The 25,785-nt window shown below is 37.8% G+C and overlaps 1 protein-coding gene across 3 annotated transcripts in view; it reads right to left on the reverse strand.

Moving 5' to 3' along the window:
* Window positions 1–16,048, reverse strand: part of HESO1 (Nucleotidyltransferase family protein) — a 111,715-nt gene extending 95,667 nt beyond the window's left edge. Inside the window, exon 1 of one of the 3 annotated variants that reach the window (XM_089438593.1) lies at window positions 15,794–16,048. The gene's annotated coding sequence lies outside the window, so the exon portion shown is untranslated. Of the gene's footprint in view, window positions 1–15,356; window positions 15,606–15,793 lie in introns of those variants that run through there. The other 2 variants (XM_089438591.1, XM_089438592.1) reach the window with 2 other exon arrangements.
* Between the last annotated feature and the right edge of the window lie 9,737 nt (window positions 16,049–25,785).

Genomic DNA, 25,785 nt, shown 5'->3' on the forward strand with positions numbered 1-25,785 from the left:
CCTTTTGATTATACTTAATTCTGTAAACCCATTTGCATCCTATGGGTTTAACATTTGATGGACAATCAACAAGTTTCCAAGTGTTGTTATCAATTACTGCTTGATATTCTTCAACCATAGCCTGTTGCCATTCTTTATGTTTTACTGCTTCTTTGTATGTGGAAGGTTCAGTAAAATCATTTGCTATCAAGGCAAAATTGCCTTCACTTCTATGTGCCCTTCTGGTGCCCGTTTTATTCTGCTCATCAGGCTTTACATCTTTCAAAAGTTGAACTGCCCATTTTGGTAGTTGGTTCTCACTTGTTTGCGATTCTGAAAAGTCTCCATCATTGCAGAGAGGATTAATATAAACTGATGTTCTTCGCTCAGGTGAAGAGTCTGGAGAATCACTGTCAGAAGAACTGCTGCTGCTTGGAGATGCGAATGAACTGCTAGAAGACCCAGATGATGTTGTTGAAGTAGATGGACTGGATGACTCATCTTCAGAGGAAGGAAAATCAAGTTCATACCAATTTGGTGAAGTTGGTTGACTTTGCATTTTTCCTTTTCTTTTACTGCCCTTAGTTTCTAACTTTTGAAGAAGACTTTCGATTTCTTCAGCACTCTTACTCTCTGTTTCATCAAAAATGACATCCCTGCTCACAATGAATTTTCCATTAGTCAAAAGACGATACCCTTTCTTCTCGTCAGAATAGCCAATCATTGTGCATTTCAAACTTCTTGAGTCAAGCTTAGTTCATTTTTCTTTCAGAACTAAGGCAAAACATACTGATCCAAAAACTCGAATATGTTTAACTCGAGGTTTGTAACCAAACCAAGCTTCATAAGGTGTGATTCCGTCTAAAGAAGCAGTTGGAGATCTATTTCTTAAGTAGACAGTTGTATGTATTGCTTCTGCCCAATATGTTGGACTTAACCTCTTGAAAGTTAACATGGATCTCGCCATTCCTAACAAGGTGCGATTCATTCTTTTGACTACTCCATTTTGCTGTGGAGTGTAAACATTAGTAAGATGTCGTCTTATGCCATTTTCACTGCAATAAGTTTTGAATTCATTTGAAGTGAATTCTCCCCCATTATCTATCCTGAGAGTACCTATCTTTTCTTTGACTTCATTTTCAACAAGTTGGCGAAAAATTTTAAACTTCTCAAATGCTTCTGACTTGTTCTTCAAGAAGAAAACCCATGACTTGTCCTTCAAGAAGTAAACCCAAGTCATTCTACTGAAATCATCAATGAATAGTAAGAAATATTTACAACCACCAAAGGAAGTTTGTAGTGGTCCACAAACATCAATGTGAACTAGTTGTAGCCGCCTGTTTGCATGCCATGAACTTGTTGGAAAACTTTCTCGACTTTGTTTGCCATAAATGCAAGCTTCACATTTTGCATTTTCCATTTGCCCTTTTGAAAGTGGGAAGTCCTTTAACCATTCCTTGTTTCTGCAATTGAGAAAGACTCTCAAAATTTAAATGTCCATATCTTAGATGCCATAGCCTTACAGGTGAAATATCTGTAATTACTGCCCCTACAAAATCAGAATGCCTTGGAATAATTGTCCCTTTCATCCTTAACAGTTTTCCATCTTCATAACCTGTCATGACAGTTTTCAAGCTCTGTTTGACTGAATTAATCTTGACTAAACCATCTTCCATAATCACCTGATATCCTGCTTGTTGAATCGTGACTAAAGAGAGCAAATTTTTCTTAAAAGTTGGTAGATACCATACATTGGAAATCATTTTTTCTCCAATGCCAGGGAGAAAAAATTTAACTACTCCTTTTCCATAAGGAGTATGTTTTGTATCGTCTGCAAGAAAAATGGAATCAAGTTGGCAATCTTGAAAATTCCAAAAAAAATCACGTCAACAAGTCATGTGTTGAGTTGCCCCTGAATCTAAGATCCAGGCATCTTCATAATCACTTCTAAGATGGGATGAAAGTTGTGATGCTGGCGAGGAAGTAAAAACATATTCTGAGTTATCATCATCTTGATCATTTGCAAATTGTGCTGAGTGCTGCTGAAACTTGGGAATTTTATTGAGAGATGTTCGACAATCTTCAGCATAATGTCCAACTTTATTACATCTTCGACACACAATTTGACTTAAGTCTCTTCCTCTCCCTGAAGATTGTCCTCTGCCTCTGCTTTGACTTCTATGTTGAAATTGTCCTCTACCTTGATTATTATTTCCATGTCCTTGAAAATTGCCTCTTCCTTGGTTGTTTCCTCTACCTTGAAAATTACTCCTTCCTGAACTGTTGCCTCTATTAAAGTTGTTTCCTCTGCTTTGGCTTCAACCTCGACTTTGTACATTATGTGCTGCTTGATTCTGATTGAAATTCCCTTTGCCTCTACCTCGAGAACGTTCTGCCGATGATTTACTAGTGCTGGCCTCTATGAAAAAAATATCTTCACCAACTTTCTTCTTCTTCCCAAAGGTTTTATCATGTTGGGTCAACATTTCGCACAGCGCATCAAACTTTAGTTTCTCTAATTTCCTAGTTAATTGTAGAGTCCCAAAAAAATGCGTGTAGGAAGAAGGAAGTCCAGCAATTACAATTGTTACCATAAAACTATCATCTATTGCTGGAAAACCAGCATTAATGATTTCCTGCCTAATATTCTTAAGTCTTGAGATATATTCAAGAACATCACCTCCTTCAGTCAATTTTTGTTGCAACAATTTTAATTGTAGATCAACTTTCTTTGATTCAAGTTGAGTATCAAAGAGGTCTTTAAAAGTTTTCAAAGCAGACCATGCATATGTCGCATTTTCTATGTGGACATACATTTCATCATTGACAGAAGATTTAATAAGAGCTAAGGCTTTGGCATTCTTAACTTCCCATTTTGCTAGTGCAGCTGCATCTATGGGTTTATTCGGCTTAATATCACCATCACATATACCCTACCATAATTCATTGTAAATGAGAGTGCTTTTGATGAGGCGATGCCATGTTTTATAGGATTTTGTACCTTCAAGTTTGTCAGAATCAAAGAAAAATTTAATTAACTTGGACAGTGTAGTGTTGAAGCTTCGCACCAAGAATCAGAACAAAAAAAGTCAAGATGGGCAACACAACATGCAACACACCACGCAAAAAACACGATCTATCGGGGCTTGGCCTTGACCCTCATATATTCGTTTAAGCAGAAGAAAAATGACTGAGCTTTGCACTTGGCTCTAGTCAATTTCTCAAAAATTACAAGGTAACTTTCAAAATTTGACTTTTACAACGATGCTCTTGCAAAACTTGGTAAAGTAAAGTTACCCCCTCTCAAAGTAAAATTACTTTGAGTTACACTTATCCCTTCAAAAAATTACAATTGAAATCCCCTTATTACTCCAAAATACAATATTCCTTATTTCTCCACAAAATTCAGAAAATTACAAACAACAGAAAAAAACCCTTATCACTCCATTAACATTATAAAATTAAAAAATATTTCTTATTTCTTCGCTTCTTCAAGCTTCAATTCAACTATAACCTTTCAAATAAAAAACTCTTTAAGACGCTGAACTTTTTTGTTTTAGGCTGTCCTCCACGCTGGCTGCTAGCTAGCTCTGGCTAGCTTCTTGCTGGCTTAGGTTGGCTTCTGCTGGCTTCTTGCTGGCAGGCTGGCTCACGCTGGCTTCTTGCTGGCAAGCTGGCTCACACTGACTGGTTTCACTGCAAAAAAAAAAAAAAACAAACTGCAAAAAAAAATATCCCGCAGATACCCAAATCACACTACAAACAGCACTGGCATTATGTTTCAGTAGCTGAAAGAATTCTTGATTTTGTATCTCAATTTAAATTTTATGATCTCCCAACCACAACATTTGAACATTTCTCAAAAGATGAAGCTATCCCCAGAAGAGCCCCGCCATTAAGAGCCAAAAGAACACTCTAGAATAACAATTAATATGGTACAGGCTCAGGTTTTCTTTGAAAGGGCTATGACACTAAAATTCACTGAATCAGGAATTTTCTTGCTAACATTTTGAATGACTCCGACAGCATCCTTCAATAAGGTTTCAGGAGAACTGGGTCCATGGCATGTAGGAGAAGGCCACCTTCCATCAAGTGCGTATAATTTTCCATCAACACAAGTTAAACAAACAAAACGCAGATCCACATTAACGCGTAGATCAGGAGCAACAGTATGACCTGCACTTGCTGCAACCAAAGCTCAAATCGAAGTTGAAATCCAAGGTGAGGAAGATTGATTGAAACAAATTAATTTAAGCACATCACCATTCTTCACTTCTAATGTGCATTTTGAAATTCCTGCAGTGGGTTTCTCGGCTCATTTGGCATGTACCAATATGCATCGATAACCTTAACATCGGATGTGATTACCAACGAGATTCCAACGCAGCATCACCAGCGTAGACCTCCATATTAAAGCCAGTTGAGCGTTGTATAATTCTTTGTAAACATAACTGCAAAACCATGCTGCGCAGGTGTTTTTTTCATGGTGGCTGCCCTCATACCAGATCTCTTGATTTGATAGGCTTATTTTTGTTGTGTTTGCCTATACTGAAAAAGAAGCAACTGCGTCTGAAACAACTTGATGCTGATTGTCAACATTAATGAATTTTGACCAACAACGCTTTCATTATTACACTCAATAAAAAAAAATACCATCCAACTTTGCATTAAATTCCAACAAGGGCGTATGTTCCAACATCAAAGAATTAATAGAATCAGTTTGCAGATTAAAACTCTAAAATCAGTAAGAATTTATTTTTTTTTTGTTGAACACAAAATTGGACAATTTCATACCAATCATTCGATGATCAATTCAATGGAATTTTCCAAAAACTTGTAGAGCTAGAATCTTCTCCTCACATCCACTGCAGCATTATTGGAGCTCCGATACCACAATAATGACAGAAGTGTCCTCAAACACGTAATTTTATTAATCAGAAAAAAAAACAACTACATATTTGATTTTGCAAGAGTTTACCCCCGAACAACAAAACACTCTTGCAATGAGCTATTTATAAGCTCAATGTCCTCACTACCTCTAATTATGGATCACTTATTAAATAACAAGTGTCCATTTACAATAAATGCTATTCAAAACAACTAGCTAACAAATCTCCTAAAATAGAGCCTAAGATACGACACATTTGGAGAGTCATATCTTGTTACAACAATATACTAATTCTAAATGTCTTCATTAAATAATTAAACATTCTAGAATAATAATTATTAATTTAATATCTTAAATTAACAATTATTTTATTCCAACTTTATAACCTATGATAATATTTTATTTTTGGATCATCTAACAACGTCCACGTTAGCACCCATATTGTTGACTTCTACATCAACACCAACACCAAAGCCAAATAAAAATAAGAACATATAGTCAAATATCCACATCCCAACCAGTAAAGCACAACTGGAAAGTAACATTTTTTTAACTAAATTTAGCTTCCACTATTGTCTAAATTTAGAAACTGTTATATATTAACAAGAAGGTAATTGGAAGAGAGGAGATAAAAGAAAGCAAGAAAGAAAAGGGTATCCTTTCTTGAATGAATAGAAAACTTGCTTATATAGTCATCTCGATCATATGAGCTTTCAGAAATTTTCTAAATTATTGATGTTTTGTTTTCTTCAGAGGATTCATTCCTTATTTTATCAACACATGTAATTTTATTTGTTTATGAAAGACTTTAGAAAGTGTAACAAGAAAAAAATTTGAGATTTGTTCTCAAATAACTCTTTGTAATTATTCAAAGCTTCTAATACACTAGTATAGACTTGTGAATTTCTTCACCTGTTGACTTTACATTTACTCTCTGATGTTATATTTTTTGTGGCCTATAATCTCTCTATTTCACTTCCATGTTCACAGTATTTATTATTGAAGCTTAGCCGTGAAGGTTAGCTCAATTGGTCAAGACCCCATCACTAAAGGTTCAATTCTCTCGACACCCTCGAGGTCAGATTCCATGGTTGAGCCTGCATGAAGTGATCCCTTTAGGTGGATCTGCCTGGTACAAATATTCCATGGACGTAGTGGTCACTGATCTTTGGGGTCCACGAACCACATAGGAAAAAATAAATTATTTATTATTGAAGCGTGTTGGAATTGAGAAAATTATGATTTCAGTATACAATTTTTCTTGTAAGTTTTGTTTTCTTATTTTCAAGAATAAGTTCCATCTTATGTTCCAGTAAATCACATTTTTACAGAGCATATATTGCCTAAGAAAAAAAGCTTCCATTGGAAGTTGTGTTTTCTTTTGTCTTCATTTTATTCATTTATCATCCTTGAAGTTAATTTAACAAGACTATGACACCCTCTAGGAATGTGAATGCAAGTTTGAGTTCATATTTTCTAAGCTTATCTTTTCCTTCAATTTCATCAATCAATCATTTCAAGACTTGTACTTGAAACAACTGAATTTCTTCAATTTACTTGGAGAAGTTTATCAACACTTCTGAAGGTTACCCCTTCTAGCTACTAAAACCTTTCAGCTAGTCTAAAGCAATGAGGACATTTTCCTCCATAGAGGGCCTTGGCCTTGTTCTATTTGTTAGAACAACCTAAGGAACAACAGCAATCAAGACATGGTGTAGAAAGACATTCATCCCCCGCACATATGTGTTCTCTAAGGAGAAACTCAAGCTCATTAACATATTTCCCAAATAGTGATGAAGAGACAAGGAAACCCTACTTAACCCCTGTGGTGCTCCAAATAAAATTGTAGAGGCCATGAGAAGCGTGAAATTAACCAATTAACAACTCATAAAGTCTCATGATAGAAGGAATAACAGTCTTTGAAATACCAATTTCATGAAACCTCTAGAATAGCAACTCCGTAAGAATGGATACAAAGGCTTTCCTTAAGTTAACAAAGAAATATAAGCCTTTCAAACAGTGATATCTCACTTCTTCACTAATAGCTCAAAGAGTGAACGTACAATCAATAGCTTGATATTCTCTCCTAAAACCAACATACCCCTTAGCTATAAGATTTTTCCTCTCAAACTGATCAGAAAGCCAAATGTTAAACACAATAACATAGAGCTTGGTGCAAGTATGTGCAATCATGATGGTTCTATAGTTGTTAGGATACAATCTGTAGTTCGTAGTAATATCATTATACTCGAGGTATAGTTAAATCTTAATAGGTTTATTAGGGTTTATGGATAGTTTTAGAGTAATAAAGTAGCGATCAAGATAGAATGATGGAGAGGAGAGGAGGTCTCTAAGTAGAATCCAAATAATCTTAGCGTGATTGCAATGGCAATAATTTTTTGTTAATGATTTAGCTAAAATCCTTGTAATATAATTGTTATTTTTTGTTTGTAAAAGGCTTCTTTTTAAAAGACTTGTCATTCTCAAAGAGCTAATCAATGGATATGAAATAAATGCCTAGATGAGTACTAGGGAGCTCCACAAGACAAAGATATGATGTGCCCCTGAAGTAAATGATTCTGTGATACCATTGAAGCAACTGTAGAAATTTTAGGTCCTATAACCCCACCCAGTTTCAATTTGTTTTTCTCATCATGTTTAATGCCCAAATCCCATGTTCATTGTTGATTTAAACATGAATATAAAATTGCAATTAAAACACTTGGAACTAGCACTACTTTTTCACATCAGTCGATAATTTCACAAGCATACACAAAAATTTTGCACACTGATTTTGGTCAACACAACCTTGCAAAAACCCCGAAGGGAAAACTAGTTTGAAGAGGTTTTTTATTTTCTTTTATCTCAGCGAATTTACAGCATTAAATACACAAGGAATACGTATCTCCCTCCTTGAAGCTCAGGTCGGCTTCCTAGAAACTCGTGCTACTGTCCTTGAAACTCGTGCCACAGTCAGCACTCTGACCCCTTGAAAATCGTGCCACAGATTTGCAAAGTTCTCAAAATTTGCATTGACAGACTTGCAATTTCTCCTCAATCTGTGTGCCTATCAGACTGATATTTACTCCTGGAAATTCGTGCCTCTGTAAGCACTTCAACCCCTTGATTTATGCACCCTCTGACCCGACTTCCCCCCCTTTTAGTCTCCATAATGATGACAAACCCTATCCCTAAGATGAAGGACTGAGATTAGACCTCAACTTCTCTTGATCAAGGGTGATGATCTAATCTCCCATTGACCCCCCCTCATGTCTCCCCCTTCATTAATGAGCCCCTTTAGTCACTTTAATAAATTTTTGTACCATGTACCTTTTTGCCTCATAAAGTCACCTTTAATATTATAAAGTACAATGTACTTTTATGACCTCATAAAGCAACTAAAAAGTCACATTACTTAATCTCATAAAGTCACACTAAAAAGGTGGGTTCACTTGTTTTCTTAGACTTAGGCAAAAAGCACTAGGAAACACCTCCTTGGTACCATTTTCATCACTCCCTCTTACCAAGAATGGTGTTTCTCACCACTCCCATCTTATTACTGAAGTAGACATGCTTGCCCCTTAGCAAGGACTTGGTGAGAATGTCTGCAACTTGTTCATCAGTGGATATGTACTCTAGCCCCTCTTTGCCCCTCTTTGAATACAATCCCAGATGAAGTGGTACTTGATCTCAATATGATTTGACCTGTCATGAAAAATTGGATTCTCCATTATTTTAATATAATGGATTATCATTGTATATCATAGTAGGTCTCAGCTTCTAACCAAATAAGCCACAAAACATCTTGTGAAGCCAAATAGCCCCGTAACTGGCCTGACTAGTTGCAATGTACTCAGCCTTTGCGGAACTCAGTGCCATTGATCTTTGTTTCCTGCTAAACCACGACACCATTGTCGAACCCAACATGAAACAACATCCAAATGTACTCTTCCTGTCACTAGCACTACCTCCCTAATATGAGTTTGTACAACCTGACTCCATCCCCCTGGATATAATCCAATCCATAATCCATTGGGCTTTGTAGGTATTGTAACACATGTATCACAGCCACCCAGTGCACCCTCATGAGCTCCATCATAAATTGACTCAATGTGTTGACTACAAAACAGATATTTGGTCTAGTGTTGACCAGATACATCAATGACCCAATCACAGATGATATAAAGTGGGGTCTACCAACTCAAAATCAAAGTCATGCAGCTTCTTCCAATTGATAATATCATCGAAGTGGCCATAGACCTGTAGTCCTCCATACGAAATTTCCTCAGTATGTCCCCTACATACCTGCCCTGGCCCAAGAAGATATACTCATCCTCTTGCCAAACCTCCAACCCCAGAAAATAGCGCATCGGTCCTATATCAATCATCTCAAACTCTGAAGCAAGATCTCTCTTGCAGTGCTCTATGAGTCTCATCTTTTGTAATAAATAAATCATCCACATACAGTACAAATGAGTGGATCCTTGCCAACCACAATGTAATATAGGTTTAGATTAGCATGACTCTTCTGAAAAGGCATATGTTGCATGTAGAAATCAATCCTCTCATACCATGCTCTTGATGCTTGCTTCAGACCATATAGGGCTTTGTTAAGCCTACATACATGAGACTCTCTCCCATGCACCGCAAAGCCCTGTGTCTACTCAATGTAAACCTCCTCTTGTTTGACCCCATTAAGAAAGCTAGCCTTCACATCCATCTGGTGAATCTTCCACCCCATCTCTATTGCAATGGAGATCACTGATCTAATCGAGCTGTATCGAGACACTGGTGCGAAGGTCTACTCACAATTAACTCCCTCGACTTGTGAGAACCCTCGTGCCACAAATCGAGCTTTAAACTTCTCCACACTACCATTCACAACATGTTTGATCTTGTAAAGCCACCTAGAAGCCACCACTAACTTCCCCTAGGATTCAACACTATCTCCCAAACATCATTCTTTATGATGGAAGCATACTCCTCCATCATGGCATCCCTCTCCAGATTTGTTGACTTGCAGCCCCTGGTAGCCAGTTGGCTCAGTCTCCAAAACACTGGCCACCCAATCACTCTAGTGGTCTCCTCTCCCTAACTGACCACTTGGGTCTTCCCCTGACTCCTGTGCTTCCTTCAGGGTCTCATAAAGCCATCGTGACTTCCTCTTCCCTGAAGTAGCCTCCTGAACTTTCCTCTTGGCAAGGATATATATGCGATAGGCCTTGGAGGTCTCATTGTAACCCACAAGTACGCCTTTCTCTAGGGTGGGTTCCATCTTTGTCCACTTCTCCTCAGGGACGTGTGAATAAGTAAGGCACCCAAAAATCCTAATGTGCCTAATCTCAGGCTTCTTCCCAAAAAAAGCCTCCTCAGGAGTCTTACTCCCCAACACTCTATGTGGACTCATATTCTGCAAATATATTGCAGTGTTACAAGCCTCAACCCATAAAAATAAAGGTAGCCTCTGATCATGTAACATGGCTCTCGTTGCCCCTACTATGGCCCTGTTCTTCCTCTCTGCCACCCCATTCTGTTGGGGGTTATATGGCACTATGAACTCTCTCTTGATGCCCACTCTCATACATAACTCCTTCATCTCATTGGAGGTATACTCGCCCCCATTGTCTGTGCTCCGAACCTTGATTTTCTTCCTTGTTTGGTTCTCCACAAGAGCCTTAAACTCTTGGAACCTCTTGAAGACCTGATCCTTGGTCTTCATAAAGAAAATCCAGGTCTTCCTGGAGTAGTCATCGATGAAAGTGACATAATAAGAAAATCCACTCAAGGAGATGGAAGACATAGGACCACATACATCAGAGTGGATCAAATCAAGGATACCTGCTACCTTGTTGTCACTGCTCAATACTGAAATATGGTAAGCCTGTGACTATCTCCCTCAATACCCTAAATGCTCCATGGTGCAAGTGGGCCATCTTTCTGTGCCATAACTCGCACAAATCATTGTTGTTGGTCATCGACACTAAGGCTCTAGCAGGTTGAAACATGAACCTGTAGAGTGTCCCAAGGCAGACTCCAATCACTCTAGCAAAAGAGAAATTGGATCCCCTAGGATACATGACCACTTGCCTATCTCGGAACATCACCACATACCCCATGTCCTCGATACTAGAAACCAAAATCAAATCATTCTTCAGCCCTAGAACATATAGGACCTTCGTCACTTTCAAGGCAGGTTGTGACTCCTGAAAGGGTACAATCCCTACACATGTTGCTCTAACCTTAGAGTTATCTCCAAGCACCACCTTCAAATCTATATCAGTCTTTGTAAGATCTGTAAAGTGCTCTCTAACTCCGATCATATGACAAGAAGCTCCATTGTCTACAAACTAAACACTAGAGGATGTAACACTAGTGGCAAGACTCACCACTAAAGCAAACTCTGAGTCAAATTTGGTGGCAAACTCATCCACCTCAGCTGATTTTGCAACACCCTTCTTCTTTCCCTTCTTATTGGGACACTGAAAGGCATAGTAACCCATCTTCTAGCAAGCAAATCATCTCACTTTGCTTATGTCCTTCTCTTACTTTTTGTTTCCCCTTTGGTTGCTTGGCCCCACTCGAGGACCCCTTCTTGAGTTTCTTCTTGCCCTTAGCTGCAAGGGCAATATTCTCCTCCTCATCAATCCCACCATGTTGGTTGCCATTCTCGACAATGGGCACTCCTCCTAGTCTCCTCCTAGATGAAATCATCCCACATCCTCCTCCAATTTGGAAGATGCTCTTTAGCAACAATGCCATCAATGAGTCCATGTCATCCTAGCCAACTTGTCATCAAGGATAGCCTCTTCCACTGCAACCAACTCATCTCTCACCTGTGTGATTTTGGTAAGATATGAGGTCACTGTGTCAATCTTGGTCATCTTGGTGTTTCTTAGTTTCTGACGAAACACCATCTTCCTATTATCTTTGGTGCTTTAGCAAAGTGTTATCAAGGACTCCCACATCTCATAGGCAAACTTCTTCCGTGACACATGAGGTGTAAGGTGGTCTTTAATTACATCTAAAAGGATCCTCTTAGCCTTCACATTGGCTTGTTGAATTTTTCCAATTGAATAGGATCAGTTGGTGGAACAACTGCACTCTCGACACTATCCCACAACTCAACTCCTCAAGCAACAAGACTATCCTCTCCTTCCAGGGACCAAAATTTTCAGCCCCACTCAACCTGTCCTCCACCCTCAAACTAGTAGCTATTTGGCCCTTTCAACCAACACAACTTCTAAACGTTGAAAATGAGCAACCACTCTCCCTATCAACCACAAATCTCTAGGTATACAGGCTGCTTTATGCTTGCTAGTCGCACTTTACCAATCGTAGGTTCACTTGTACTCTGATAACATGTAGAAATTTTAGGTCTTGTAGCCCCACCCAGTTTCAATTTGTTTTTCTCGTCATGTTAATGCCCAAACCCCATGTTCATTGTTGATTTAAACATGAATATAAAATTGCAATTAAAACATTTGGAATTAACACTATTTTTTCACATCAACTGATAATTTCACAAGCATACACAAAAATATTGGACATTGAAGAATTATCTCAAAGAATTTATAGCATTAAATACACAAGAAGTACTTATCCCCCTCCTCGAATCTCGGGCCAGCTTCCTTGAAAACTAGTTCTATTGTTCTTGAAACTCATGCCATAGTCAACCTTATCTGCTTTGAAAATCATGTTATTGTTTAGATTTTCTAAACCTTCGAATTTGTGCCACAATCAACACTCTAACCCCTTGAAAATCAGGCCACATATCTACACCCTCTAACCCTACTTTTTCTCCTTAAAATTCAAGACTGTCAAACCATAATTAATGCTCTGATTCTCTCTTGAAAACTTATCTCCTTGATATCTACATTGGAAATAATGTTGTACCTGCATGTAGTTTCTAGGTATGCATGCCATTATCTAGCCTTGGGATTCAAGCCACTGTTTGTCTTCTCCTTGCTGCAAATCAGTCTCTCCTTCAGCAAAATTCTATCTAAGTTTCTTCTCTTAGCTTCTCCTCTTCTCTTCTCCAACTCTACACATGAAGAATGAGTTCTCCTCTTGCCTTTCCCCTTTTTATTATCCATAATGATGAGAAGCCCTATCCCTAAGATCAAGGGCTGAGATTAGATCTCATCTTCTCTTGATCAAGGGTGGAGATCTAATCTCCCATTGACACCCTCTCATGTCTCCCCCTTCATTAATGAGCCCCTTTTTGTCTCATAAAGTCACTTTAATATTATAAAGTATAATGTACTTTTAAGACCTCATAAAGTGACTAAAAAGTCACATGACTTTAATAATCTCATAAAGTCATGCTAAAAAGGTGGGTTCACTTGTTTTCCTAAGCTCGGGCAAAAAGCACTAGGAAACACCTTCTTGGTACCATTTTCAATAGCAACCTCTATTATTTCCTTGCTACTCAAACGCAAGATCAAAAGGAAGAACTAATTGTGGAAGGTATAACCACCAAAAATAGAGGGCCACTGTAAGAAGTTTCAACAATTTACACAATAACAAAATGCTTCAAGTATGAAGTATGAGTGTTACCAAACTCGTTAGGTTTGACTTGTGATCATGAGTCAAGCTTTTACTCAACCAATAAAAACAATCCAAGTTAATTAAACCACAAAACTACCTATAACAATATGACCTTGACTCACAAGTCAAATGAGTCTTTTTCCAAGTGTTTCTAGGTTTTACCCAAATGAAATCATTGTCATTTTATAAATTTACATTATTCGAGTTTTTCATAAGATTTTGCCGATTTCTTGTAGAGTCCAAATCAAAATCTTGTTCTCCAAGCTCATCATGTTTTTCACCAAGACAAGTTTTGTCACTAAACAAGCAAAAAATTATAGCCAAGGAAAGGAAAGGGAAAACCAAAATCCATACAATTTAAAGGGTTAGAAACCCTCATTTCCATTCTGTGAAGAAAGAGGATGGGATTTACCAAGTGATTCACTATCTAGCACACACTTCACTACCTACAAACCACCTTGTTCCTAGTTGTATTCAAGATCAAAAATACACAAATCGAGAAATACAATCCACCACCCTTGATCATTCTTTAAAATCCTATTCTTTTTTGTAATCCCTTAATTTCATTTGCTTATAAAAGAAGCTTCCTATGTCCTTTGAAGGCTCAATAAAATTAACCTTTATAAAGGATGAATCAACTGGCATTCTCAATTCCTTTCCTTCCTTAGGAATGAGATTTTGCAATTGTAGAAGCCATGTTCCAAGATGCTACAAAATAGGCATATCTAATTATAATTATGTACCTATTATGCTATTCATGTTTTATTCACACATACAAGGCACACAAGTATATAATTATACAACTCATCTAAACGATAAGAGCATAGCATCAGTAGAGCTAGTGGATACTTATACAACTCAATTAAATTGGAATTCTAGAAAACTAACCACGTAACAATATAATAAGAGTCAAATAGATAGAAGTTTGTATGGTGGACAATTTCATTGCATAGAGTTAATTACAATAAAATGAAGAACATGGGAATTTTAGGTCCTTCTTATGTGCTCACTACACCTTCACTCAACCATTACACCTATGCACTTAGAGATATGTACTTATTTCACACCTGAAAAAACTATATAGATGCAGATCATGGTCTTTTACAATAACATAAGGGCATCGTAACTTACAAAACCATTACACGAGTAATTAAAGATGAAGATGATGAGGCAGCAACCTTATTATTGCAAAGGTTATATACAATCATTTCAGAGAGTCATTAGTCTGTATTTTGTATTCCCTGCCAGCATGCTTGACTCTAAATCTCAATCCTTTCATCCATGTATGATGAACTGATTTTGTTATGGAATATGGATACACGTTGCCCTTATTGTTAGGCATGTTGTGTTCGTCCTTTGGATGGCTTTGTCAACCCCTCACATGCATATACGAGAGTTGAGACCATAAAACTTGAAATACAACAGGTCTAGCAATTATGAAGATCACTCGAGCACTAACCAATTAAAATCTAATCTCATCTACCAATTCAGATCTAATATTGTCTGGGTATATGGATAGGAATAGACCCCAGAGTTGTGCTCTGCTCAAGTCTTTGGGAGACCTATTGAGTTATTGCACAACTTCGACCGTGTTTGCTAAGGGTCGAACCATTGGGGATAGGATCAAAGCAACAGAGGTAACTGTTCTAAGCAACAATCAATGAATGGGAGCTTAGAAGTACACAACGAGGGCGGAAGCGTTGGTGGTGATTAAACTGAGTGGTTGCAGATGAAACTATAAAAAGACAGAGTGCACTGATGGAAAGAGTAGTAAGCAATCAGAAAATCATCAACAACTGTCTGTGATTAAGAATCCAACCGTAATTAGTTAGCATGTCAACAATCATACTAATGCACAACAGAGACGCCATGAGCGATCAGTTGCACCACTTCTATTGTAGGTATAAAAAGCTACAAAAATAGGCTGAGATGAAAGCATTACAAGGAAAATGTCCATAGGGTAATCCACATGCAGCAGATCCAGAATCACCAAAATGCAAACAAACTGAATATACATCGGCCCAAACCCTCAAGCTCCAATCTCAGAGCAGATCAATTCACCATTACGGCACATGCCCAGTAGACATTATATTTTGTGAATACTTGAATTAATATTCACTGCAATTCTCGACCAAAATTACACACACATTGTTTGCAAACTCACAGAAACCCTTATAATGAACGTCTTGCAACTAGCATTTTTGGGTTACAGGGACGAAACAAAAGCCATGTCTACCAATAAAGTGAACATTCAAGAGAACTTCCCAAAAACTGTATAGCTCAAGCAAGGCAAAACATAAATTCAACGAATGTAAAAAGGAAAATTGAAAGCTAGAAAACCAATTTTGTCGTCTGAAGAAGAAAGGTGTCGTAATTTGCCTGGAGACTTCGCTCTCCTGAGTAGATATCCCCTCGCTGCGGCGCCAGCCGTGCCCAGTCGAATTCAAGGTAGGTAAAATTCATAAATGGAGAAACACCGCCAACCACCTTTCGACTACCCTTTGAAACCATACATACTTCATTGATATAGTCCCTTCGTTAGTTTTTTGCTTGCACGCGAAGCTTCCGGCATCGTTCATCGTAGGGTGTACGAAAGAAGCTTTTAGCTGAAAAAGGGGAAATCATGAGGTATCCTCTTTCCTTACCGAGGAAGGAGGGAATTGGTATCAATAGACTGCCAATGATCCTAAATTCCATTAATGGGATAACCATTTTTTATTATATAATTTAATGATCTTAAATTCCATTAATGGGATAATTTCAGTAATGATGGGTTGAAATTGTAAGCTTTATGGTGTTAGAATTTATTTATTTATTTAGGGGTGGTAGGATGGGGTGTTATATGGTTCTCAAAAAAACAAAGGTAGCAAAGTATGGGGAATTTTTTCTGCATGGATGAGTTTTTTTTATAGGAAGTTTTCTTTAACTGATAGTATACTGTCTATTGCTTTAATTTCTACTGAGTCTCTGTCTGCACTCACATGCATGAGTTATTTATAAGAGAATATTCAGTTATCTGGAGAACACCAGTTGCATGCATGCATGCATTAACTAACTGAACTCATAATCAGTTCCACAAACCATTTGGAACTAATCTAACTGGACTTAACTTAGTTAACTGAGCTAACTAATTACAACTCAAATACAACTCATCCTTATCTCATTAATTAAGGGATAAATTCCTCAATCAAAGGAATAACTGTTGCATGTCTTCACAAAGACTTCATGTTACTCACATGCATGAGTTATTTATAAGAGAATATTCAGTTATCTGGAGAACACCAGTTGCATGCATGCATGCATTAACTAACTGAACTCATAATCAGTTCCACAAACCATTTGGAACTAATCTAACTGGACTTAACTCAGTTAACTGAGCTAACTAATTACAACTCAAATACAACTCATCCTTATCTCATTAATTAAGGGATAAATTCCTCAATCAAAGGAATAACTGTTGCATGTCTTCACAAAGACTTCATGTTTGATTTTCTCCAACTAATTAACTCAAGATGAATTAATTAATTATTTTTCAAACAACTTGTGACTAAATTCGAATTTTAATTCTCAATTTTGATTCATATAGCCCAAAATGTTGTTTATAGCAATGCTATTTCTAACATTTCTATTTTTTGTTATTTCCAACAGAGTTGGAGTATATCCTGAAATGTTATTTATAGCAATGTTATTTTTAGAATTTCTATTTTTAGCATTTCTTGTTGCTATTTTCAACAAAGAGCACAAAGAAATAGGAGGCTTGGAGAGCAGAGAAGAAGCTTGGATTTTGCTTGAGCTTGCTTGTGAGCTGGGAGATTGATTTTACTAAGTGTTGGGATTGTTCTTGTAAGAACAAGCATTGTATTATCATCTTGGATTTCTAATTAATGCAATACAAATAGTGGAGTTTTGAGTTGTGGCTTTCCACAGATATTTATTATGCTATGTGCCTTTGATTCTCTTCATCTATTGAATATTGTTTGCTCGATGTTTATGGGCTTCCATTGTAAAAAGTAGCAGTAGATTCGTGTCTCTTGTTTTAGTAGATTACATGAGCTTGTGAATCTACAAGATTATTGTTTTTCTTGATCTTTATGTGCTTCCGTTGTAAAGAGTAGAAATAGATTCATGTCTCTTATTTTAGTAGATTACATGAGCTTGTGAATCAACAGGATTTTCTACAGTGGAATCGACAAACCAAAACCAAACCGACCTTCCTCGGGAACTACAGAACCTTCAAGAGCCAACCAACCCCTCCAGGGGTCCCACCCCTAAAAGAACTTGCTTCTTAACTGAACTAGACCCCCAGTTGCTCCCATGACAAGCCTTCCATGCGACTGGGACCCTCTAGTCGCTCTCACAACAAGGCATTCGTGTGACTATGGCCTTTTTCAGACAATTATGTGCCAGTGACCCCGAATTCTGAGCCACTTTTTTAGGGCTAGGACTCAAGCCTCTACACAAAACTTGATGAAACTCTAAAAAATGATAATCAACTAACAAGGCCTCTAATGCAAAACTTGAAAAAGGACTTGACCCGACCCCTATCAACCATGATAGGCTTGTTGTCAAACATATCGTAAACATGTAATGTACATGTCATAAATACACATCTAAACATAGGGACCTCATACTTAGTTGAGATTCATCAAGAAGGTTTGATGCTGTTATGAAACCAGCTCAAGAAAAGATAGAAAAGATAGATCAACGCCTTAGAATTCAGCCTCTTCGAGGGGGCAACCTCCTTTACATTACATAAATGAACAATTCTTGGATGATACAAATGACAAAACCTCCTTTCTATATATAGGAGTCTAGGGAGTCACAATATAATCCAGCCGACCTAACAATAATAATATAAAGCCACAAAAATAACAATATAGGGATTCTAAGGGGCACAGAAATAACAATATGGGGGTAATAGGGGCACAACAATATAAATAAGGGGTATAACTACAATAGTAATGGGGTAATCACTAGTATTATAGGGACCCAACATGCCCCTCTCCTTCAAAAAAGTGTTGTCCTCAACGCTTGAGTAGTTCTGGATACTTCTGCATAAAATTCTCATCCTCCCATGTGGAATCTTCAGCGGATAAGTTCTTCCACTTGATAAGATACTCTGAAATTGATCGATTTCGTAGCTGTCGAGTTCTTGTTTCTATGACTGCTTCTGGTTCCAATATAATTTTTCCTTCCTCGTCAAGTTCTGGCAATATTGTTTGAATTGGGAGCTTGTCACCTATAACCTTCTTTAAACATGAAACATGGAAAACTGGGTGCAATCGAGAAGCTGCAGGAAGCTCCAATTTGTATGCCATAGTACCAATCTTTTGCAACACCTTGTACGGACCATAATACTTTGGTGATAATTTATTATCCTTCTTAGCTTGCTTTAGGGACATTTGCTTATATGGTTGTAGCCGTAGGAATACCCAATCACCTACATCAAAACTTCTTTCACTGCGATGTTGATCTGCCTGTTGTTTCATTCTATTTTGTGCCAACACGAGGTTATCCTTTAAGAGTTGGAGGACTTGTTGTTGATGTTCGATGTGATGTTCCACTGCCTGAACCTTAGAATTTTCTCTTAAATATGATGTGATGGATGGTGGTTGATACCCATAAAGTGCCATAAATGGGGTCATTTTTGTTGCTGTATGGAAGGAAGTGTTATACCACCATTCAGCCAGAGGCAACCATTTGACCCATTGTGTCTGTTTATCAGATACAAAGCAACGAAGATATCCTTCCAAACATTTGTTTACTATCTCAGTTTGCCCATCAGATTGAGGATGATAAGATGAGCTATGAGCTAACTGAGTACCAAGACAAGAAAATAATTTTGTCCAAAAATTTCCAGTGAAAATGGGATCTCTGTCACTTACAATAATCTTTGGGTTTCCATGTAGCTTTTGAACTGTTTCCATAAATGCAGTAGAAACTGTACTGGCTTTAAATGGATGTGATAATGCACAAAAGTGTGCATACTTGGTAAGTCTGTCAACTACCACCATGATGACACTCTTTCCCTCAGACTTGGGTAAACCTGTGATAAAATCCATTGAAACCTCCTCCCAACGTTGGCTTGGAATGGATAAAGGTTGTAATAGACCCGGTGTCTTAATTGTTTCAACTTTATTTTGTTGGCAAACCAAACATTCCGCCACAAACTTTTGAATATCTGATTTAAGGCCATCCCAAAAAAATTCCTTCTTAACCCTGTGGTAAGTTTTTAAAAATCCTGAGTGCCCTCCTAAGGGAGAAGTGTGCAATTCCATAAGAATCTTTTGTTTTAGCTGGGAATTCTTACAGAGGTATAAGCGATCTTTGTACCATAACGAATCATTTTGCCAGCTAAATGTATCAGAAGTACTGGAATCTTGTTGTAGCTTTCGAATAAGTGCCCACACTTCTTCGTCATTCTTCCATTCCTCCCTTGCTTCGTTTATCCAATCTGGTTGGATAATAGAAATGGCACACAACAATGCTTCCACATCCTCATCCTTTCTTGAGAGTGCATCTGCCACCACATTTTGCTTCCCTTTTTTGTAGATGATTTCAAAGTCATAACCCAACATCTTTGTGACCCACTTTTGTTGCTCTTCAGAGGATAATCTTTGTTCTAAAAAGTATTTAAGGCTATCATGATCCGTTTTTACCTTGAAGTGTCTTCCCATTAGGTAGGGTCGCCATTTCTTAAGTGCATGGAGTATTGCCAACATTTCCTTCTCATAAATAGCTTTGTTTAAAAACTTTCCCTTGATTGGACGACTTTCAAAAGCAATGGGTCTTTCATCTTGCATTAGAACAGCACCAATTCCATTTCCTGAAGCATCACATTCCACAATAAAGGTTTTTGTGAAGTCCGGTGTAGCTAAGACCGGTGCTTGGCACATTGCCTCTTTAAGATGTTCAAAGGCCTTTGTTGCTTCCGGAGTCCATGAAAATGAATCTTTCTTCAATAATGTTGTTAGAGGTGCTGCTATTCTCCCATAATTCTTAACAAACTTGCGATAATACCCTGTCAACCCAAGAAATCCTCGCAGATGCTTTATGGATGTGGGGATTTTCCATTCCTTAATGGCTTTAATTTTGCTAGGGTCTACCTTAACTCCTTCATGAGATACAATATGACCCAAATATTCCACCTCCTGGACTCCAAAGAAACATTTGGATCTTTTTGCATATAATTGTTTCTCCTCCAATAGTTGTAGCACCCTGTCAACATGTTCAACATGATCCTTCCAAGACTTGTTGTAGATTAGTATATCATCAAAAAATACTAACACAAATTTTCTAAGGAATGGTTTGAAAATTGAATTCATCAAACCTTGAAATGTTGAAGGTGCATTGGTAAGGCCAAAAGGCATGACCAAAAATTCATAATGACCCTCATGAGTTCTAAATGCCGTTTTCGGAATGTCTTCAATCTTCATTCTGATTTGATGATATCCCGAACGAAGATCCAACTTGGTGAAGTAAATTGATCCATGCAATTCATCCAGTAATTCATCAATAACAGGAATGGGGAACTTATCTTTAATAGTGAGCTTGTTGAGCTCCCTATAATCCGGACACATGCGCCATGATCCATCCTTCTTGTGCACCAATACTACTGGAGCTGAGAAAGAACTTTGACTCGGTTGAATTATACCAGCCTCTAGCATTTCTGCAACCATACGTTCAATTTCACTTTTTTGGACATAGGGATATCTGTACGGCCTGATGTTTGGAGGAACACTTCCTGGAATCAGATGAATAGCATGATCATGATCACGCATAGGTGGGAGACCCTTGGGAGTCTCAAATACCTTGGAATGATTGTCCAGGACTTTTTGGAGATCTGGAGAAATAGATGATTCCAATGTGGAAACATCTAGCGAACATAATTGTGCAATTACACCTCTTTGCTCCTTTTTTAGAAGCTTTGTCATACCATTAGAGCTGATTATCTTTCCTGGTTTCCCTGCAATACCCCTTAATTCAACTTCCTTTCCTTCCGTAGAAAATTTGATGAAAAGTTCTTGAAAATTAAAAGCTATTGTACCCAAGGATTGTAGCCATTGGACTCCTAGTACAACATCAGCACCTCCCATTGGAATGGAAAGCATTGGGCTAGTCAATACATATTCTCCCATGGATAGCTTGATATTATGGCACTTTCCAGAGCAATTTATTGTTCCTCCATTTGCAATCATCACTTGACACTCTGGTGCTGGATATAGGAAGCAATTCAATTCTTTTGCTACCCTACAATGAATAAAATTGTGGGTGCTTCCTGAATCAATCAACACTATTACCTTTTTCTTCTTGATTTGTCCTTCTATCTTGATGGTTTGAGGAGTGGTAATTCCCGCCAATGCATTACAAGATATGGTCGGATTTATTTGTTCTTCATCTAGGCTTTGTTCCTGAAGTATATCTTCTTCTTTTGACCTTTCTTGCTCCTTTTCTTCTTCCTCTTCACAATCTATGTAGAATAATTTCTTCTCAGCACACTTATGACCTTTAGTGTATTTGCTATCACAACTGTAACAAAGCCCTTTTGCTCTTTTTTCTTCCAATTGTTGTGGTGTCAACCTTATAGGTTGTGGAAGACTAGGGGCAACAACACTTCCGTCTTTATAGTTGTGAGTGGTATGCTTCCTGGTTGCCATAATTTTGCTTTCCATTTTTCTTGCTAACCTGAATGCCTTCTCTAATGAATCAGGTTCCCAAAGGCGAACATCATGTTGGATATTATCCTTTAAAGACCCTATGAACACATCAATCCTATGCTCCTCTGGAATATCTTTTACCCTTATGTTCAATTTTTGGAACTCCTCAATGTGCTCCATTACTGAACCTTTTTGTTTGAGACTTATCAATTGGCTAAAAAAAGTGTTGCTTTTTGTATCTTCATAATGTGCTATCAATTCTTCCGTAAAAATTGCCCAAGTGATAAATTGTTTACGAGAGCAAAGCCATTGATACCATACAAACTGATTTGGTTCCAAATATACAGTTGCCATACGTACCTTTTGTGTGTTTTGCACATTATTGAGATCGAAGAATTGCTCCATCTGTAATATCCATGTGGCGGGATCCTTGCCATCAAACTTCCTCATATCGATTTTTGGAATATGGTGATTCTTCGATCCAACATTAGCATCTATGGAATCATGATTAACATTTCTTTTGTTCTCATCATGAGTTTCCTTTACTACCTTTTCACCATTAGTGACCCTTTCTTGTAGCAACTTCTTCAATTCTTCCATGTCTGTCTTCATATCTATCTTCAAATCTGCCATGTCTCTCTTCAAATTTGTCTTCGAATCATCCATCTTAGCTTCCATGCCCTTTATCTTAGATTCCACGCCATTTATCTTAGATTCCACGCCACTTATCTTAGCTTCTGTTAGCTTTTGTGAGCGTGACATGTTGCACTTGTTCTTGTAATTTTGATATATCATGTAGCATTTCTTCCTCTTCTTCATGGGTCATGCTAGAGCTTTCAGGTTCCTTACTAGGTGTTTGCATTTTCTTTCCTCGGGGCATCAGTTACCGATAATAATGCTTTACTATGCCCTTTGAATTCCGTTAAACCAAGCTTACACAAAAATTTAAAAAAAAAAAAAAAAAAAAAACTACACACCTTTTTTCACTTTATAGAAGCCTGATATTGAATCTGATGTATCTCTGTAATTTTGGATCATCCAATTCTGAAATTGCTACCTGTAGTAGCCTTCTGCGTCCTCTTTCCAATGCCACAATTCTGAGCCAAATTGGATTCTCCAAGGAAGAGTTATGTGAAATCTCCCACAGTGACTTGTTTTTAGACTGGTTCAGTAGAGCGAACTTGTACGACGTGCCACAAGTCACTGTTTCAACCTTTGAATCTGAAACACACACAAAAGAAACTACAGTCCGTACTATTTTTGTACCTTCTTATGAAATTTCAATCCAATCCCCAGAGAGAAAGTTATGACGATTTTCCCCAGGTCAACTGTTTTGAATGTAATTAAGGAGTCTGCAAAAAGACCAACTTCCTCAGATCATATCTCCGAAAATATCGCGCAAAAAGCTCTGAAATTCGGACCCAAGGTTCAGCGCGATTTCTTCTCAAATGGGTTTTTTTTTGCGACTTCTGAAACGTCACAGAAAAAAAGTTATAGCGAAAATGCCACGATGACCTGTTTGGAGCAGCGAAACCCTAGAATCCAAAGCTCTGATACCAAATGTTATGAAACCAGCTCAAGAAAAGATAGAAAAGATAGATCAACGCCTTAGAATTCAGCCTCTTCGAGGGGGCAACCTCCTTTACATTACATAAATGAACAATTCTTGGATGATACAAATGACAAAACCTCCTTTCTATATATAGGAGTCTAGGGAGTCACAATATAATCCAGCCGACCTAACAATAATAATATAAAGCCACAAAAATAACAATAGAGGGATTCTAAGGGGCACAGAAATAACAATATGGGGGTAATAGGGGCACAACAATATAAATAAGGGGTATAACTACAATAGTAATGGGGTAATCACTAGTATTATAGGGACCCAACAGATGCCCTATCATAATAGTTGCATTATCATATATTAAGTCATATATTCATTATTCATTCATTTACTAATCAAAACATTGTGAGAGACATGACTAAGATCTGTCATAATATCATGTTTATAACCAGCGGAATAACAATAATAGAACAATCATTAAAGCCATATAATAACAAGTACATCTACACAAAAAACACAAGAGTAAAGAGCTCTTATTAACATATGAAAAAGCCAACCAAGTCAGGGACTTCCACATACCACCCAACCATAGATTAGGTTGAACCAAATCTTTCTTTTAGTCAATCACCCCCGTGGCATATTCTAAGCATGAATGTGGGACTAACAACAAAACCAATCAAGGCTTCCTCAGGCTTTACCGTGTATCCCGCTAAGGGATTCCTAGGCCCAAACAATAAACATACACTACAGACTTTACCGCAATCCCACCATATACTGGTAAAGGGATCACCAGGCCCTAAACAAGGATGGTTGCCTTTGGATCTCTCCACCTAACCCATGAAGACTTTGTCTGTCTCCACCAGGCTCTAGTCTTTATCGTGTATCCCACCATTACTGGTCAAGGGATTCTTAGGCCCAACGAGGGTTTTCACCTATAGGCTTTACCATGTATCATGTCATTATCGGTCAAGGGGTTCCTAGGCCCAACGAGCGTATTCATAACCAAGCTTTACTGTGTATCTCGCCATTACCGGGTAAGGGATTCCTAGGCCTTGTGATTTTTCCTAAGACCACCCCACTCAGTTTCGAAACCATTCGGAAATCCAGCTCAACCAAGCAAGAGAAACCCCATCACACCATGGTTATCCAGAAATGGCAAGGCAAAGATTAAAACCATTGTCACACCTGACAAAACCCATGTCAATGATAACAAGAGACGAAAAACACATATGCATGTACCATGCATGCCAAAACTAGTAAGGAAATCATACATGCAACTCGATACCTGCAAGTAATCTTGTTGTGGCCTCTTAATCCCGCTCTTCCTTACTTCATCTTTGCTTCCATTTTACTTTCATGTCCTTACTTTTCCTTCCTTCCTCCAATGCTAGAGTGATCCGATAATACTAGTGTGAGAGAGTATGAGAGAGAGAGAATAGAGAGAGAGACCCAAAACTGAACTAACCAAAGGTTGTGAATTGATCATCAAAAGCCTTTTTATCAATGAGGCCTCTATTTTCTTCAATTTCCATTATTTTCCTTCATTTTCCTCCTTGCATGCAACCTGTGACTCTTCACCTTCCTTTCCTCCTAATTTCCTTTATTTTCATAAATAAAATGTCAACTAATGCCTCTTTGCCTTTCTAAAGCCTTTGTCAATTTCCTTAGCCACAATAAACCAAATGAACACCGACATTAGGATGTTTTGCTCAACATTCATATTGGAATAATTGTCCCATGACCTTGGTCTTATATTGCCTTTATTAACTTTATTACATGTTTTTAACCCAGGGTTGTTATAGTAACACCAAGCATGAGACAAATCAAAAATACAGAGCATATCCCAATTCCCTCCACATTCAGGTGGCTTTACATTACACAGATTAACAAATCATTAATGTATGGAGATGGGAGTTGAAAGTTTGCCCAATGTGGGATAATATTCGATTGCCCCCCATTGCCCACACTGCAAGTTCACATCAAGAGTAATAACAGAATGACGCAATGCTTGGCAGTCATAGTCCCAAACGCATTTCCAATTTATTATGTAACCATCTCACAAAATAGAAGAATGAGATAGATCAACGACTTCAAAAGTAGCCTCTTTGAGGGGGCAACCTCCTTTACATTACACAAATGAACAATTA

The sequence above is a fragment of the Pinus tabuliformis genome, chromosome 9 (genome assembly GCF_031772625.1).
Source record: "Pinus tabuliformis cultivar Carrire ecotype Pingquan chromosome 9, CPIR1, whole genome shotgun sequence".
NCBI lineage: Eukaryota > Viridiplantae > Streptophyta > Pinopsida > Pinales > Pinaceae > Pinus > Pinus tabuliformis.